This window comes from Odocoileus virginianus, chromosome 21, assembly GCF_023699985.2.
Source record: "Odocoileus virginianus isolate 20LAN1187 ecotype Illinois chromosome 21, Ovbor_1.2, whole genome shotgun sequence".
Lineage (NCBI taxonomy): Eukaryota > Metazoa > Chordata > Mammalia > Artiodactyla > Cervidae > Odocoileus > Odocoileus virginianus.
The window spans coordinates 4,590,970-4,600,535 of NC_069694.1; positions in this window are offsets into that span (position 1 = coordinate 4,590,970).

A 9,566-nucleotide genomic window follows, 5' to 3' on the forward strand; every position below is an offset into this window, starting at 1 on the left:
CTGTTGATAAATTTTTCTTGGTCATTATCTTTAAATTGATGAAAAAGTAGAATGTCAAAAGAATCATGCAAAGCTGACTATATGTATATATATATATATATATATGTATGTATATATATATAAGTGTGTGTGTGTGTGTGTGTGTATATATATATATATATATGAAAACCTTATCCTGAGACAGACTTCCTGTCTTATTCTTGTGCTTGAACTGTTTTTAAATCACTGAAAGTTCAACATAGATTATCTCTCATTAATAAATGGCATACAGTTAAAATGAATGGATATTGCCACTTGAAAGTACCACAAGTTATATTTCATAATTGTGTTTTCTTTTGCTTCCAAGAGCATGATGCTAGCATGAAGCAGTGGGACATTCTAATTCTATTATCCTGTCATCGTTGCCAAGGTAACAGGGCCCTGTTGATTTGACTGTCTGAGATGAAGGTTAAATCTGGCAAGGAAAGGAAAAACAGGCAGCCAGCAAGACAGAAAAAAATATTCTGTGTTCATGTAGAGATCTGGAAATGTTTTTGTGTTTCCGGTAAGATTGTAATTTGAGTCCAAAAGTAAACTAGAAAGGTTTTTAATAGCACAAAAGTGGTGCCCAAGAAAGGCCAAGGGAGTTTCCCTGAAGAGAAGGCATGATAGGGTATGAAATGTGAGCTTTTGGTTGAAAAATCTCATCATCCCACAAAGCACAGGGTTCATTCAACTCTCCCAAAGTACCAAATACGCATTAAAGAGATGGACTTTGCAGATGTGTATTTGCATCATCTTTTACAAAATGAGTTAATGCAGTTTCCAAAGCATTTGAGCTTTTTCATACATAAGCTTGAAACTTTAAGATAATCTAACTAACTTGGCTTTCATCTGCTTGGTTTGCAAATAGAATCTTTTCCCACTATGAATACATGCCATGTTAGAAATGAAACTAAATAAAAATAATCATTTACATTGACTGCCCACCACTAGAAGATGTTCACAAAAGATACATGAGATAAACCTTATTCTCAAAAAGTTTATCATCTTCTTGAGAGAAATAAACTAAGAGTAAGATTAAATTCATACAAAGAAGGAAATGTGTGTGCAAACGGAAAAGCATCATTCCTATGAGGCTAAAACTAGTGATAGAATATGGATCATCATACCTTCTCTGCCTCTTCATTTTGCACCAGTTGCAATGCACAGGATCACTCTTGATTTGTGGCTAAAAGGAGTGTAAGAGAATGATAAGTGTTTGATATATTTTGCCGTGGCATGGAAGGCATGAGAGAGTATAGGTGATGGATGTGAGGGAATAATGGAGATGTTATCTTGGTATCTGCTTAGCTCTCAGAAACTTGGAATGCTTTGAAGTCCGAATATTGCAAGGATGACAACCAGAAGCCAGAAGTCTCCTGGAAGAGTCAAGGGACTCTAGGAATGAGCTTTGCTCCTTTGGGACCCAGGGAATAAAATGAGGCGAAGAGTTAAGAAGACCATCCTTTATCCCCACTACGCATAAAAACTCCCACATCTCTGACATCCTGGAGAGAAGAATCACTGGGAGCTTTAGGAAACAGTCCTCTTGGGCACAGACTCTGCAGACTCACAAGGGCAGGGGCAGCAGCTGGCATCTGTCAGGCACAGGCAGCCTCAAGGGTGATGGGCAATGATCGGCAGAAGCCCAAGGGAGAATACAGGCCACACGGCTACATTCACAAACAGTTGTGTCATTTTTCAAGTGAGACTCACTGAACCCCCTTTTCTTCAGTTCTGGAGGTTTTGGAGTTGGGAACCTTGAGGTCCATCCATCCATCCAACTATTGAAGGCTGGAGTCACTGTAACTGAGAAATCACGTGTTCCCTCCAGCTGTGGAAGCTGCAACACATATTCGCCGATACATTAAATGTACAAGACCCAGCCTGGAATGCTGTCTAAGGACTTGTAGAGGGATCTGAGGGTCCCAGGATATTTGAGTATTTCATCCATTCTGAGACTTGCATTTTCCACTGTGTTAACATCTCTGAAATTATTGGGCATCTGACCATCAGATCACCCTGTGACAGTCATGACAAAGCTGTCACTGCCTGCACATTAAGCTTGCAGACTGTTGTCAATGGCTTGGAAGAAACTCTGAGACAATGGCGCAGCATATTTTGAAGAAACATTGCACCATCAGTACTTTGATTGCAGGGAGGACTGAGAGCCCTATGTTAAAAAGCACACATCAATTACTCTGAGTGGAAAGGTGATTCACAATTAAACTGTGCATATGAACACATTTAGAAACATCCTAATCAATTTATTTGCTTTTATATGTATGTTCTAAAGTAATACATATGAGTAATCTATGTGTAAATATACCTTTAAAAGCTTTTTCCATATGTTTAAAATTTTCAAGTGACAAAATATTGTGCCTTGATTAAATTAAAAAGCAGGTATCTTTTTTTTACTTTCCTAGTGGCTTATAAAATAAAGATGCACCTTACATCTAATATTAATAGCGTCTTAGAGTCGATGAAATATGAGCATATGCCACAATATTCATATACATATCACTTTTATTTAACATCCAGAGGAACAGGCAGCAAAGAACTTCATTACCTGGAAACATGTATTTTTACTAGAAACCTGTCAGGAACACACTGGGGTCCCGAGAATGGTTCATTCACTTACTTCCAGTCTCCATAGCGTCACCTTTCTATCCAAAAATGTCAGCCTCAGAGGGGCATCCAAGGCTTCTTCCTCCCCCTTCCTCCTCTTCTCTCTTCTCTCCTTCAAGGACCCAGCTCCACTGACTCTCACCCTGTGTGGTCAAAGCCAGACTCTGGCTCCTTTCTACGGACAGGCTGGGGTCTTTCAGATGTTTCAGGATGGAGCATCTCCGAAGCCACCAAGATTTCTCCTGCCCATATTGACCCCCTCTCACAGCACAAATGCAACCTGGCAGCAGTGAGGATGGGGAGGAATGAGCTGCATTAAACAGACAGAGAACACCACCTTTGATCTTCTTTAATCTCGTAACATTCCTGAGAATGTGGTAGTGGTTTAGTCGCTAAGTCGGGTCCGACCCGTGCGACCCCCATATCTGTAGCCCACCAGGATCTTCTGTCCACAGGACTTCCCCGGCAAGAATACTGGAGTGGGTTGCCATTTCCTTCACCAGGGATCTTCCCAACCCAGGGACTGAACCGGCATCTCTGGCACTGCAGGTGGATTCTTTACCACTGAGCCCCTTCCTGAGCATAGGGGATTATGAAATATCCATTTTATGGATGAGACTGAATAGTAAGTCAGGCACTAACTCTGACATGGGCCAATAGATTCTGGAGCTAGAGCAGCCCATTAATGGTGACTGACGATGGGGGAAAATAATATTATATTTTACTTAGAACAGTAATAAGCAGGGTGTGTGTTAATAATAATCCTTCATATATGTTTACAAGTGATTGTTTATTAAGAAATTTTGAAGCCTTAGAGGTGCTCTAATTTGATTTTAAGCAAAACAGCTATCATTACTTCAATTTATGTTTACACAATTCTTACAGAGACTAAAAGAAGGCTATAGAAATGCATATACTATAGCAACATAAAATAAATTCAAAACAATTTAGAAAAGAGAAGCATAGGAAAAATAAAGATAGGAGTTAAATATGAATGTATCCACTTTCCAGACTGAAGAAAGTGAAGTAAGGCACAAAGAGATAAAACTACTCTCAGTTCATTGTTGATCCCACAACTGTGTCCTATGTAAATGAAGCATTTGAAGTTGAACCTGGTAACCTTTCAGAAAGTGAATCCTCACCTTTATATTTTCACTTTTTCCTTTACAAATCCAAGTGCTTAATTTCTCAACTCACTAATTTATTGCAAATATTTTTAGCATATTTCATGTACCCAGCATTGGCCTCGGCCCTGCCGGTGCAAACACAAACAAAGCTAATCCTCGCTCATTCAGAAAGTGACTTGCTTTACATCTTCCTCTTAAAGTTGTCATCCAGTTCAAATACCAACACAGAGTGATTGCATAGGAATATTTTAACCTCTAAAATTTCCCAAGGTACCTGCAATTAATAGTTTTAAAACTGTAGTATTCTAAAAATGGTGTTCTTCACAGAAAATAATTCCTTTTGTTCGAAGGAAGTAGACAAGAAAAAAGTGAGGTGTTTCCTAGCATAAAGTTTTCTGTGAGCACTCCTACTAAGGACATAGTTGTCCCTGATAATGAGTAACGTAAATTATGCTGCTCTGATACAAAGCACAGTGCAAGGTGAGTGACATCTTATCACTGAAAGAGAATATGTTTATATAAGGTTATTTCATGTTTTTCCTAAGTTTTCCTCACTCCCTTAAGAAAAGTCTAGCTAAATTTCAGACATGCAGAATGTTACACTTCAGAAAAGAACAACAGCCAGCACTCATCTTTCTTTTTCTTACACTAAGCTTTCTAAAATTCCTTTTACATACATCATGTTGTACATAGCATGCATACAATCTAAACGGCTAATGACTCTCTTTCAAAGACTTCTTAATCAAAGCAGATGGATCTACTTAATTTTTGTTTGCTGAAATAAATTCTTTTTAATATCAGATATCTTGCTCTACATGTCAATATTTAATTCTCCAAAAGTAATTTATAGCAAATCACTGATGATCTGAAAGTATCAGAGTATCACCCTAACATTCAATACAATGAGTATGTCTTTGGATCAAGGATGGCGTTGGGGGGCGGGGTGCGTGTGAAGGAGTAATCAGTGCATACATCAGACACTTGAAATATTAAATCACTGAAGAATGTAACATAAACATTGGCTTAATTTTACTCAACTTGATAAGGAAACTTGCAAGGAAGCTTAGCATATGAAAAGTATGTATTTGCTAAAACTGGGGAGTTTATTATTTTAATTATATTCTACCCTAAGATGAGTCCACCCGGTGAGTTTAGGCACTTACTTTCTGTATCTCTCTACATGAAGGATACGATACACCTGATCGTGTTGTTTATTTCCAACGGCTACATGCAGGCATAGCAGCTTGATAGAATTGCTCTGGAACGCATGTCTTTGTTTCTTTTTAGTTTATCCTTTTAACTTGCTAAATTACTTCTTTTAACAGCCAAAATTTCATTAGTTTCCTGTAACCAAAATATTTCACTTATCAACACTCCACGATTGCTAAGATGCAGATCCCTGTGAAAGTGAAAGTTGCTCAGTCTCGTCTGACTCTTTGTGACCCCATGGACTGTAATCCACCAGGCTCCTCTCTCCATGGAATTCTCCAGACAAGAAGATACGACATAAACAAGTCTATAGTTAAGGCAATATGATTTTCAAATTTAATAGTTGAATCACGAGTATGTGGACATGAGTCAGAATCTATTTCTTAGGTCCAAATATCCAAGATTCAATTAATTATATTGATAATTATATTGGCTTAACTGTAGACTTGTTTATGTCCTATCTTGGAAGAATATTTTCTTGAATATTACAAAACAGGGCATCAGTTAAACAAATGATGACAGTCCAATAATTAAGACCTAATTTTGAACATAACATTAGAATATTGTGCTAAATCTAAAAAAAAAAAAATATACACTGTAGAACACTTTTGGAAGTAAATTATAAGACAAGAAAATTTCTATTTTTAAAAAATATAGACAGAAAGTAAATTAAATACATAAATGATTGAAGATGTGTGGAAAACTGAGGGCCTCCTAAAATAACTGATTGGTGTATACACTGATGAAACATTCAGGATCTTTCGACCCACAAATCCCATAAACCCACTCACGGGTATAACCTAGAGGCATGACTTCACAGGGCCATACAGGGTCATGTCCAAGGAGCTTTATTTCAATACTGTGTGGATTGCATTGGGACACTGGAAATAACAGCTTTTTAAGTGCTATGTAGAAATTTGGATCAATGTACTAAATTTACACATAATTGTGATACACAAAACAATACACAGTGTTTATATTGAATAAAATAATTCAGAAATAGACTGAGTTCTACAGACAATAACATATGTCAATAGAAGAAAAACAAATGCATGCACAAATAACCATACATATTTTACAAAGGTGATATAAATCAAAGTATATTCCGTAGGTATATTTAAGACAGAGGAGGGGAACGGTACTGGGAGTATGGGATGGGTGGAGACGAAAGGCTTTGCATGGATCAGTGGTGATAAGAGCATCCAGAACACAGGATAGCATTAATCTACACCACAGTCACCAAAATAGATGTGTGATAGAAAATAGATATAATAGGAAATAGATATGTAATCATCTCATGGTTGAAATATTATGATTAGTATTTGTGTCTGTGTCTGCTTTTCTGCATTTTTAGAAGAGTATGTGTTATAAAGCAGAGTTATTCCTCAGATTTTTCAAGATGTATTTAGACAGGCCTAATTTGCATGCAGTATATTGCATCCTTTCAAGGCTACAGATTTAGGAGTTTTGACAAACATACAGGGGATCCTTGTATTTTAAGTGACTTGCTTGAATCAGGTCTTCTGACCCAAATCCAGTGCTCTTTCCACTATGTCAAAATGCTTTTTAAAATTACCCACAAACTTGCACTCATTTCTATTTGCACTTCATAATACATTATACCATTTTTGGCCTTGAAAAATTAATTACTATAATAAACGCCTCCATAGAACTGCACGTGGGAGGACATCATGAGACAGGCCCTTTGTTATGTGAAACAATGGAATTGAGAGAAAATAGTTTTTGGTGATGAGAAAGCAGAGACCAGACAGGAGATTGGGACACCATGAGCCTGACATCCACTTTAGTGCATTTAGTTATAATGACTAACTTTTATTTTCAGGATAACGTTTGACCCATCTTAAAAGTATAGGAAGCCAAAACTTTATCCACTTAAAATTATGTCATTCTAGAAGGAATGGTAACTTTCCACGCACTCTGGGTTTCCTTCTGTCCACTTGCCACAGACCATTTTGGGGCTCCAGGGGAGCTCTGGAAGACACGTGAAGCAGAGACAGGCAGCTAGGCAGGCATGTACAATAAGAGTAACATTGAGGGGTAAGAAAGATGAGCGGCTGGTGTCCAACTGATGCAGCGCGATGAGTCTGGACCCAGCAAGATGGATGTGCTCTGAGATCAGCCATCCAGGCAACGGATGATACTCCAATAGCTGTCAGGACATTGTCCCCAACTAGACTGGCAACAGCTTGTAGTCTGGCTTAGAAATCAGATCTCTTCACCCAAGATAAATTAATTAACACCCACCCCTCTGCATTAAATAGCCCTGTCTGCCTGCCCAGCTTCTGTCAGCGTTCTTTCTTCTTTAATGCCTGTGCCTTCTCTGAGCTTTCCAACTGTCCACAGAGCTGCCAAGCAGGCAGTTCCTGTTCTTCAATTCAGTTTTATCATGTCAGAAGACTGCAATCAAGCCTTAATGACATTCTGCAGCCTGCGAGACATTCGCTGCCCCTAAAGCTCAGCTAACTTCTTCTTAGAGGCAGCTGTTCAAGACAGATCGAAGGCTGCCCAGGCTCAGCCAGCAGCAAACACACACTCCAGAAAATGGACTAGCACTCTATGTTTATTCCTTCCTCGGGTTTCTTATTCCTATCAGAAATACACAAAGATCATCAAGTAAAGATCTCTCATCTAAAAGATGACCAAGGACATCTTGAGAAGCATTTTCTACTAGGCTGTCCAGGTGGCACTCAACTTATCATAAAGCTATGAGAATAAGATTTTGCATTTGTTGAGTCCTTTAGTTTCCAACCGTTCTCACATGCCATGTCTTACACTTCAGGTCAAAGAAATGGGACCAGAAGAAGCTGAGTTTGCAAAATGACCACTCAAAGAACTTCTTAGTGAGAGGAAATTTTAATTTTCAATCAGGTGATGATGTTGGCAGCCAAAGTGGTCAGATATTCCATCAGTAATTATTTTCAAAGTCAGACATCTATTACCAGAAGCACGAGAAGTTCTATATGGATAGCAGAACAAATTTGAGCTTTAAAAATTAAAGGGATTTAAAATGGGATGCCTAGATGTGTGTTGCAGGAAAATTTATAAAAACATTGGTTTCTCTTTTTTTCTCACTGCTTTGGGAAATAGTAAGCAAAGTCCATCTCTTCATTTTCCAATCACCAAATAAGCCCTCACAATTCTTATATAATTCTCAAGGGGCATACCCCAAAATAGTATTCTAATTGAAGTTTTGTCTATCCAAGAGCGGGGGTTCTGAGCAATAGATTTTATGATTTAGAACCCTTCTAGTCAATGTGTGGTTGACAGAGCATTAGTAGTATCACTTGACTTGAGAGCTTGTTAGAAATGCTGAGCCTCAGACCCTGCCCAGAGCTACTGACTCAGAATCTCCCATTTAACAAGATCCCCAGGGGATTCCTATGCACATCCAAATTTGAGACATGCCACTTTAGAACAAGGAAAGCAGAATATTATATCTGTATAGAATATTTCTTACACCCATACATGATGGGGTAAATTCACACCTGCCAAACTTGGATGCTGACTGAACCTCAATTCAAAGAAATGTGTAATTTTTAAGCTATTAATAGTATTAATTTACAGGGATAAACAGTGTGGATTAACCCCATCACTTTATAAGGAAGAGAAGGAAAAGAATGCTTCTTTACCCTTGATAACTACTGCCCTACAGAGGTAACCAAGGCATTCATTGGACTTTTAGGCGACAAATAGTACCAGTGTGCCTGAGAGGAAGAGGGATTTCTGGGGACCAGGGACTTCAAGTGCTAAAACAGGTGTAAAAGCAAGATGCTTGCTGTGTGCCCAGCCGCTCAGATGTGTTCAAATTTGTATGAGCTCATGGGCTGTAGCCCACCAGGCTCCTCAGTCCATGCAATTTTCCAGGCAAGAATACTGGAGTGGGTTGTCATTCCCTACTCCCAGAGAAATGAAGGACAGTCCTAAACTAAAAGGACTGGCTGGCTTGTTGATATCTCTCCAAATGTTTATTTTTCTAAAAATCTTAAGTGATTATTCTTTATATGTCCATAATCTTTAAATTTTTTTTACAGATTATAGCCAATCTTTCTCACATTACCTAAGGTCAGAACACATCTTATTTTAGAACCAATACCTCCATTTGTCGGACTTATTTTTCAAAAGGAACTCCAGGGAGCATGGAAACGGGCTATCACAGCCTCGTATGGCATGGGAGACTGGATCAAGGAAAGGCAGGCTGCAATACTGGGGTAAGAGGTGAAGAGTCCAGTGAGAAAACACATCAGAAGAGAAAAAAAGCAAAAAGCAAACCTCCTGTTGGCTTCTCAATGTGGCTTAATGCCAACTATAAGAAGCCTGAAAATTTGCCGATGGTACAGTGCGCCCTCCTTAGAGACTGTGCGTGGAACCTACCCCTGGCCTCAGGGGACCTCTGTCCCAAGCCAGATCAATAGGTGACTCTCGCTGGAGAACTTTTAACTAAATGGCAACGCTTTTCACTGGTGTTTGTGGCCACTGGGATTTAGGGGCATCCTTGGGGTCATCACTATTCGGCATATGCATGAGGACCCTGAGAAACCTGTCTGTAAAGATGGAGAAAGA